Below are 10,210 nucleotides of genomic sequence, written 5' to 3'. Positions count from 1 at the left end.
AAAAGATGATGGCCCAAACAACAAGAAGACGTAAAGGATTAAAAAGAAAAAAAGAAAAATCAAACCAACAGCCCAACCTTCTACTACTACTTCAATCAGGAAAGTCTCCTTGATCTTGGCCAAGAGTTCTTCGGCCAAGAGTTCTACTTGTAACACAAGTAGGTGGTGAGAGTGGACTGAGAGAAAATTGAAAAGCCTGGGCAACATTCTCAGAGAGGCACATCTTGCTTAAGAGCTATGATAGTGGAGGCAGAAGGTGGTTTTTAGTGTTACATTAAGCTGTGTGAAATGTGATGTGGCAGGGGAGGTGTCAAGTGGAACAAAAGGACCAGACATGTTACTGGTATGAGTGGTACAGATTTAGCATCCCCATCCTAATGAGGTGGGATGGGGAGGAGAGGTGTGCTCTTCTCACCAGGAGTGTTTCCTTGCACCTTTTCAGATATTGCTGAGCCAAATGATGCTGCAGGATGGGAAAAAGGAGTGAGTGGATTGATGCTTCCAATCCCAGTCTAGATGTGGGCATACTGGGTATGTTTTCTTGATTATTTTTTCATCTTGATACTCACAGGAAGTTATATTCTGGTAGTTGGAGAGGCTGAAATCTTTCATGTGAAGTACAATCAGACATTTTAAGCTTCTGTGGTCCTGAGGTCTCCTAGAGCTCGTTCTGAGGATAAACAAGCGGGCCTGTTTTCAGGATGATTAGGTTCAACATGATGTCACAATTTTATTTCAATCATTAAACTGAATTCATCTTCCCACCTCACATACTTGAAACAGTCATCAGAAGATGACTTAACTTGTGTCAAACACTGATTCTAAGTAGCAGTGTACCACCACTTTAGGAATTCATCCCAGTACCCTATCAATTCCGTTGGTTTTCCAGATCTATGAATATTTCTCTTTCGTTCCATCTCTGGTTTTAAATATAAACAGATGGAGGGCTTAGAAAAAACAAAAATGAAATGCTGTATGGTTTCTAGCCATTAGTAAATACCCAGATAAAGTGTCCTCAATAGATTAAAGAAGTAAGCTCTTAAGAAGCTTATCTAGTCTCATCTCCTACTATTTGACCTTCATTTTTTTTTCAGAATTAGCACTGATTTGATTTTTTCCTGAAATCATTTGCTTCTGGAGTGATCTGTCTTTACAATGTGTGGCTCTGTATGTTTTTGTGTGGGCTGCTGATGAATGGTGGCACCTCTGAGGACAGCAAGTGTTCAACTACCACTTCAAATACTGGAAGAAGGGGCAAAACAGGGAACAAATCATAATGTAGATAATGTGACATGCCAAAAGCTGATGAGGCAGTAGGAAACACACAGATCTTGTGCTAGCATATTTCTGATAGCAAACTGCTTCATCACTTAGAGGAAAGAGCGAAGACGGGGCTGTGAACTTTGCTGTACTTTGCTCCTTGTTGCACAGGGAAAAAAATCAACATAAACTTTGGTGTACTACCAAACTGTCTGAAAAAGTAGCTCTGCAATTTTGAAATAGTGGGTCAAAACTTGTGTGAACTCATTCAGGGCCTGAAAGTTTTAAAAAGAGTTCATTTGGAGCAGGAACTCAAATATCCCAAGACACCCAACCAGTATATATCAGTACTGCTAACTTCCAGACTAAGCCTGCAAGTCGGGCAAAACAGATCCACTGTGGAAAACAACTGTTATGGGGAAAAGTCCTGGTAGTCCAGGAGCTTCTGTAGTCCCACAGAGCTCCGCATAAGGAAGGAATGGTGTGGGTTTATAAGAGGCAAGGATATGCCCTTCGGCCATGTGGTGTGAACTCAAGTTCTCTTTGAACTTTCTGGTGCCGAAAGTTTCCCTGAATGATGAGAAAACCTTTTGTATGATGGAAACAAATGTTAGCTATATGCCTCAAAGAAGTAAAGGATGTGAGGGTTGCCTTGTGTGGAGCTGAGATAAAAGCTTCAATGAAAACATTTCAGAAAGTCGATATAATGAACACTGACATCCCTGTATGCAGGCCTGCTTAAAAGCTTTCACCTGTATCAACAGATGTACTCTTCTGCCCACAGGAAAGTTTAAAAGAAAATTCCCATTAATAGTAGACCATTTGGTGCTTTAGTGTGTGTGTCTCGCAGCCATTTGTGCACCACAAAACCGAGAATGTCTTACCCCATTTGGACAACTCTGCTTTGCTTCCAACACTGTCAGCAAATCAGTGTTCCTGCTTGAGGAAAAGTTTCTGATATTTCCAGTTACTCGTTAGCAACTTTACAGATCTAATTTTTCACTTGCATAATTTCCCTTAACTGACAAGCTGTTGAAGCTGGTGAAGATTGCAGCTGGACATGTAAATAGCAAATCTTGCTGCTCTTGTTTAATTTTCAGTGATGCCACCTTGTAATTATTTTGTCACTCTGTCATGGTGATCACTGCAGAAGCCCAAAAACGGAGGAATTGGAGTATTCACAGAGAGTAAGACTGGCATGTACTCTATTGTGGCAAAGCCTTTAAAATTTTGCATTTGAAATTAACTATGTAATATATAATATGGTCTTCAGCAAAGTTGTGTGACTCTAAAGCAGTCACAACAGTATCAGCCAACAAAGTATATGAGAAAGTCATACATTTCTGGAGATTAATTCAGTGCAGGAAGAAACACCTTCTATGGAGACATTACTCAGTATTGAATGGGAAACTAAACTTTATGACCACTTTTCTAAAACAACCTAAGAAGGTTTATGAGAAAAGAGTAAAGCAAAGTTTCTGTAAATGAATCAGAACACATTTGAAAAACAGTGGGAGTCATATGGTAATCCAACTGCTAGGAGACTGTCTAAATGTCTAAGTGTATGTGTGCTTTGAAGAATTGGGTCGTAAGTGATCTGGTTATTCAAAATCTCATTGTAAAAGAGAGACAGCTACTTAGAAGTCTATTTCTCTGAGCCTTCATCAAGGGATAAACATTATGCCATACAGTATTTCTTATGTCCATCTAAGAAGAAATATATACAGAACTGTGTAGTTTAAAAATACCAATTTTACTGCAATTTTACCTTTTGGATGACAATCATAAACTAGTGAGTTGAACTCAGCTTTTACATCATGCACAAATGACTGATGCTCTTATTGGTCACATGGCAGCAAACCCTGCTGTGGTGAGGCTTCTTGGGGCACACTCTGGCTTGTGCCTTCAAGCAAGCCACCAGTCTGCCTCCCCAGGATGTAAGGATGCCAAGAAGAAATCCAAGTGAGAGTAGTAACCTCAGCAGGGCTGAAGGACCTACCAGCGTGTGCCAACAAGAGAAATGGTCCCAAAGGCTGTTTTACCCTCCTCATGGCTTTTCTCATGCTAAGGTTGCATGCTTGTATTACCCAAGGAACGACTTCACTGAGCTTCTGTGGGACTACTACAGAGCTAATCCTGTATGCAAGTCTTTGCAGACCCACCTAGAGAAGTTCACTCTGACAGAGAGGGTGGTGGGTCATTAGTCATGCTTGAAAGACTTAACAGGGACATAAATGATGTATAATTTTTACACAGGTTGTACACAAACATATGCATTTCAGTAGGATAGTTAGTGCTGTTTGAAGTATTTATAGAAGTGCTTTGCATTCAGTGGTGAGTTTTAAAAAAATCTGTGGTTCAGCTGTTATCTCAAAGGGGTATTTTGAAGCTTTACTACCATTTCCCCTAAGGCCCTTCCCATGATAGCTTCAATACTGAGACATAAAAGGTTAATTAGTGAATGTTTGTAAAGGACTTTCAAGAGGAAAAGCTTGCTTTCTTTCTTTTTTTATCTTTTTCCTTTTTTTTTTTTGAGCTAAACATGCTGATGATTATAAAGGTGGGATTTCTGTCAGCTTCTTTGTTTTGCATGCTGCTCTGAAGAGGTTTGCTATGAATTCAGTTTGCTGCCAGATTTTCAGTAATTAGTTTAACTGCTTTACCTGGTGCTGCCTTTTGCCATGCTGCCCTCTTCCCCATGGACCAGTACTGCTGATGTGCTGGCTGATGCAGGAGGAGGCTAGGTTCAAGTGCTATCCTGCACACCACCAGGAACCCCACTGTGGGCCAAGTGAAAGAAACTCATTTCCTCTAACTCCATCAGAGTTACTCCTTGACTTCAAAAAGCAACAGAAACATAACCTTGCAACCCAGGAAATGAATGAAGCTTATTGAACATCTGTGGGGCTAGCTCATCTACAAAGGCAACCCACACTGGCATTTTGCTTAGTATAATACATCTTAACCATGTAAGATTGAAAAGATTACAGCAGCTCTGCCCCTGGCAAGTTAGATAAAACCTTCTTTCCCGGAAATCCAGTACAAAATAACAATATTTAAAAGAGTCAAGTACTAAACAGTTTGCACTAGTGCATCTTACTCATTTAAACACAAGAGCTCAGCAGCAACAACAGGCTTTGAGCCTAATTCTCAGAGTTTCCCACTGTTTCAATAAAAAAACTTCCCCTTCACTGAACTCATTAGGTCATTCTTTATCTACTACCTGTGCTTCCTCAAGAACTGAAGCCTGGAACAAGACAAACAGCAGTCTCCTTCATCACGCAACTTAGTATACATTCATATTCAGTAAAATTAGCTAATGTTACTCTACCAGCAATCTTGATGGGCCTGATTTATTAATTTTTCATTAATCAGACCACTGCAGTATTGGAAAATTTTATACCTATACAAGTAGGTTTATGAAACAGCTTATATTGTTGAAAATACGGTTTAGGGCATTTGCATATTTGAATGTGTTGACAGCTGAGACATGAGGATACCTTGAGAAGATGCAAGCAGCAACCACTGGACTTCATCTTAGCCAGTGCTAGTTACCTGACTGTGTGTCGCTTTATTTGCCTGCATTGCTTCTGTATAGGGTGAAATGCACCTTCCCTGGTAAAAAAAAAGCATCCAGAGTACTATGACAGAAACTCACTGCTAGAGCAAGCCTGTGGTGTTACTGAGTTTGTACTGAATCAGAGCAATGTGCAGACTGAAACTTTTCTAAAATGAAAAATGTAAATGTAAAATTTTATTTACAAAATGAAAAAAAAGGCATTTCCTCAGCAAAGAGCCAAGAATACTCTTTAGCTCAATCTGTATTAAAATATTTATTGCAGAGCAATATGATGTTGGAGGGAAGGCATCTATACAACATAAACAGTTCTCCTTCTTTTTCTTGAAATTATATTATAAATTATCACTATTATTTTATTGAGCACTAATTTCTCGGCACCTATGGGTAAGCAGTCTCTCTATATTTATGTTTTCAATATAGAGAGTGTCCCCATTAGATATTTCAAGGCAAAAATAATGGTCAGTATAACAGAAGACAAGTCATAAATTCATAAACTGATATAAAGCCCTGCTGGCTCAGTGGTTGTAAACCAGCAGGGTTCCAATCTGACCCCTTTGTGTTGTACTCACTGGAGAGCTGAAGCAGCTCCAGCATCAGAGACTAACTCTTCTGCTTGGTGAACAGGAGTCACCTGCCAAAAACGTTTCAAGAGTGACTGGAGACAGAGTTTCCCTCAAATTTCCATCAGTATTATTAAAATTCTGGCTGGGTGTCATCAGACCAAAGGTCCATATAGAAAAATATCTTTCCCAGTAAAAAGTAGGTGCGTAATGAAAGTATGCAAAAGAGAAGGCATCCATGGTCTTGTGATAATTCAGTTTATAATGAAACTATTTATTCATTTCCTGATAGTCTCTAGGAAATTTTTTATTATTTCTTGGCTTGAGAAAGCATAAGTTTGAGTAGTGATAATTAACTGAGTTTGAAGTAGATATTAATAGAATAGCAGTCTTTCATCCAATAAAGTTTTCTGAGCAAACATTTTGAGTGATATCTTCAGTACACAGTAACCCAGCATTGAGGACAAAATATCACCTCTGAGCCCATTAAAGACTCTTTGAGGTAATACCTTCTCTGTGTAAGCAGCTGATAGGCTTGCAAAATAGGAAACTGCACCCTGCAAGAGGATATATACGTGCCTGTGGCTTGTTCTACCTGCTGTGCAAATGTTTTTTCATGGAAATGAGACCAGAAAACTTCACATCCAGCATCTCTCTTCAGAATGCACACTTGGTACAGGGATCCTTTTCTCCACACAAAATCTCAGAGGCCTATTTCAAAGGGACCTAACTGCACTACCTACAAAACCTTGCTAAGAAACATGCAGTGCACAAAATAGCCTGCAGCAGTATGTGGTTCAGCTACAGAGCTAATACTTGTGTAATTGCACTGACCCTTTGATTAACAAACTGTATGAAAGGCTGCCATCACCTCTGCTAAAGTCATAAGCATAGGCTCAAAAATTGACTTCTGTAGGTACTTCCTCCAAATGGTCTCCTGCTACGGCCCATGGTGCTTCTTCTCACTTCCAGGCAGGACCTGCAGTCACTTCTCTTCCTGCAGCACTGCCCCATAGACCTCTTGCTACGTCATCCTCCACTGAATAATACAAGTCCAAAAGACCATCCAAGGAGCAAATCTGCCTAATCCTGTCCAAAACATCTCCAGAGGGCTCAAACCTTTGTTGCAAAACAAAATAACAACATGTATAAAGGGATCTAGTTAATAATTTAGGAAATAAAATGCTCCTTGTGTGCACGTGTCTTTGGTCACTCAACCACGACCAAATTCTGGTGCAGATTTATTTTAAAGAAAATACCTGTTTTCCCAAGTCAGTCAGCCAGTCTCTAACAAGTCTCTTCTTAGCTAAGCCCTCTACCATGTTTTCTTCACATCATTAAAAAATATGCAATTCTTCTATCCTGACAGCCCTTTACAGTCCTGCCAACACCTATTTGCTCCCTCCTCTTAGGCCACCCCACACTAGGCCACATTGTGTTTCTTTATCTCATTCTTTATAAAATAATAATAAAAAAAGTTATTTTTACTACCTGTGTGTAATAAGCTTTCCTACCTTCCAGCGTCCTTGTAAGACTAAATATGAGTCACATGCTGTGAAGCAGACAGGGTCACCTCCCTCCAAGGTCTCCCCATGATTTCTTTAGATAGTCTGAATGTCCCACCTACACCCTCTTGTCTCCTTCCTCTGGCTTCCCCCTTCTAAAGCAGCCTGGTGGAATTCCTCTGATGCAGCTGGCCCAGCTACCAGCACTTCAATGGGCTCATCTCTGGCTAAATAATTACTTTTAGCTTTCCAATGAGCATTGTCCCTCTGGGAGAAGTGACCTATTGATCTGCACCAGTTTCTATTGAAGGGAAGCAGTAGAAAGCCAATGCAATTAGCACTCTGACAAAGTTGCTTACAAAGATGAATTTGGAATCAGTGTTACCTCTAATAACTATTTCCTAATCACATTTGGTTTATTTACATATAGATCACTGATTCTCCCAGGAATTGCCTGGTGCCTACTTGCCTTTTGTGTTGTTTTCAAGTGCCCATTGGAGGTAGCCTGACCATCAAGTAACTATGAAGATGTCCCTTGCTGCTGCCTCCTCTGTGGTAGAGGAAGGCCCTGTTGGTATACAAAGTCTTCCTCATCAGGCTTTGATATGAGACGGGAGAAAGCAGCCTGACTTTTGGGAGGAGGGCAGCTGTTACGATCCGGTTTAAACCCAGAAGAGCAAAGAAAATTAAGTCTCTGTATAAAATGGAAAGAACTTTGAAGGTTCAAAATATACCCAAAAAACGAGATTAAAACCAAACGAGGTTTGATGTTGGTGCCAAAAAAATTTGATATATTTTATTTAATAGTAAAAGAGGCAAAGAGAAAGAAAGAGAAAAGAAAGAAATAGAGAAAGAAGTGTGTGTGGGGGGGTGGGGGCACAGGGAGAGGGTGACAGGGGTTAGGTGGAAGCATATCACCCATCCAGGAGTCCCAATGGCATCTCGTTGCTCCCCTCCATCTGGTCTGCTGGTGGTGAGGGTGCCCTGCCGCCGAAGAGTACAGAATCCCCTGGATCAATGCAGGCTTTGGGCAGGTGGGAACGCCCAGGTGCCTCCCCTGCAGGGGGCCAGTTTGACACTGTCCCTTGCAAGACTCTGGATTTGTTGCATCATCTGTGGTGCAGGGTCTGGGGACCCCTTAGGGGGGCCTTTGATGGGCCGTGACACCCCCTCTGTCCTTCACATGGATGCGGCTTTTCCCTGGGTGAGGGTCCCTCAGCTGGGCTCCTCTGCACGGTGGAGGATGGGCGGTCACTGCGCCTCTGACCAGAGGCGTTTCCAGCACACACCCAAAGCCTCTCTCCCCCCACCCTTTGGGGGAGGGTCTGTGCGAGCCTGGCAGCTGACAGCCCTGGGGTCCTGAGCTCCACTGCTGAGGTGTTAAGCCTGTGCTTTGTGGCTGTCCCCAGCCCTGAGTTGTTATGTTATCTTATCTTCATCAGCGGGCCCAGGGCCTCATTCCGAAGGCCTATTCAGGGTGTGGTGGTATTTTCTGCAGCTTTTGTAATACAGTTTTACTATGAGTTCTTCATGAAAACGTTTAAGTCATAAACTATAATATTTCAGTCTCCAACAGCAACTGTGTGTGTGCTCTTGTAATGTTACATATTGGTTACAGACACATGCCTCGGGGGCATGTCCATTGCTGTCTGCTCATAAAGTTCCCAGGTTTTGACACACACACATTTTGCTACTTTCCACCACTGATACAACTTATGTCTGATGGAAGCTAGATTTGTTAGCTTAGCACTCAAAACCCAAGAATAATTCGAAGTCTCACTTGTTTACAAGTCTGTTCCAGCATCATTATTCACAGCAGCAAAACATAAAGTGGCCAGATTTTTTAGGCAGATCCCCCCTGGATTCTGAACCAATAAAACAAGTACTAGAAACAATCTTGCATTAGCAAGCCCTACTGGCCAACACTCCAATTTTTAAAAGTACGTGGAGGCAGTGTTTGCATTAGGCAAACCCATGGCTTTTCTAAAACTGCCGTTCACTGAAATTAGCCTTTTTTTTGTTTGTTTCTGCATTGTGTTAAACGCATGCTGGAGCATTCCCATAAGATACAAAAAGGCTGGATGAAGAATTCTCCCTACCAGCAGTATAATGATCACAAACCAAACATGAACCTAGATCTCTTTGTTCTGACGCAGCCTATTTGCATTACTTTAAGATTCTTCACAGCATCATCTGCACAATATTGCTTTTCTTGCAAGACATGAAGAAACTCAATAACTGAGAATTAGGGAAACAGTAACATGCACAAGAGCTTCTGAGGGCAGGAGGATGTCACACTTGTTATGATGCTGTCACTTGTACCCTTGTCAGCAAGGCTGTGTCCTTTGCACGTACATTGCCATGTCAGAAGTCAGCTCTGTAGTGCATGCTATTGTCTTGCAAGTCTGCTAAAACTAAGCTGCCAAAGAGAAGGATTAATTTTCCATTGGATCAGTGCAGCAACCCTTTCCAGCAGCATCCCATATGTAGGTTGGATTAAATGTACCATGAATTTGTACTCCAAATGGACTGGAAAATAAATCGCCTATGCAAACTCATTTTTTCGGCTCTGTTTGCCAAAATAGGGAGACCTATTTTAAAGCCATATGTGCTCTGGACAGAGTTTCTTCCTTCCAAGAGAGGGCACCATCAGCTTTCCTTCTGCTGCTCTTTGAAGCAGGGGTAATAGGAATAGTCCCACTCAGGCCTTGCAAGCTTGGGTTCCTTTTGGATATCTCAGATAGCTGCAGATGTGTTCTACGAGTGCCCCATAGGATGTCTGGCCACAGGGGCAAGGGCTGTGCCTGAAGGATCCCACCACTGTGCTGTGCCAGAGCTGCATTCCCATGACATTTATGCCTAGCCTGGCTTGCTTTGACCTAGCATGGACCTAGCTGGTCTCCATGGACGGCGGTAGAAGTTGCACATTGCTGTACTTCTTACTCACAATCAGTAAATTCACACAGAGATCCTCAGCTTTTGATGATTTAACAGGCTCCAAGAGCTAGATGGGACTCTATACAACCAGCTGTGACCCTTACCAGCTGTACTTTGGCTTGCTAAATCAGTGCCAGGACAAACACTGCTAAATAAAAGCTGTCTATGAGACGAGGATATCCATCTCTTGTATCATCATCGCTCCTATCTGAGAGGGACAGTGTCCAGTGAAGTCTAGTGCAATCCAGAAATCTGTGCCCTTTCAAAAAAGAAAAGGAAAAAAAGGTGCAAACATACAATACATACATACAATACAAGATAAAGATGACAAACACTTACTGCACTATTTCTGAGCTAGTTCAGTTTCA

This window comes from Aphelocoma coerulescens, chromosome 2 (genome assembly GCF_041296385.1).
Source record: "Aphelocoma coerulescens isolate FSJ_1873_10779 chromosome 2, UR_Acoe_1.0, whole genome shotgun sequence".
NCBI lineage: Eukaryota > Metazoa > Chordata > Aves > Passeriformes > Corvidae > Aphelocoma > Aphelocoma coerulescens.
This window is presented reverse-complemented; position numbering follows the sequence as displayed.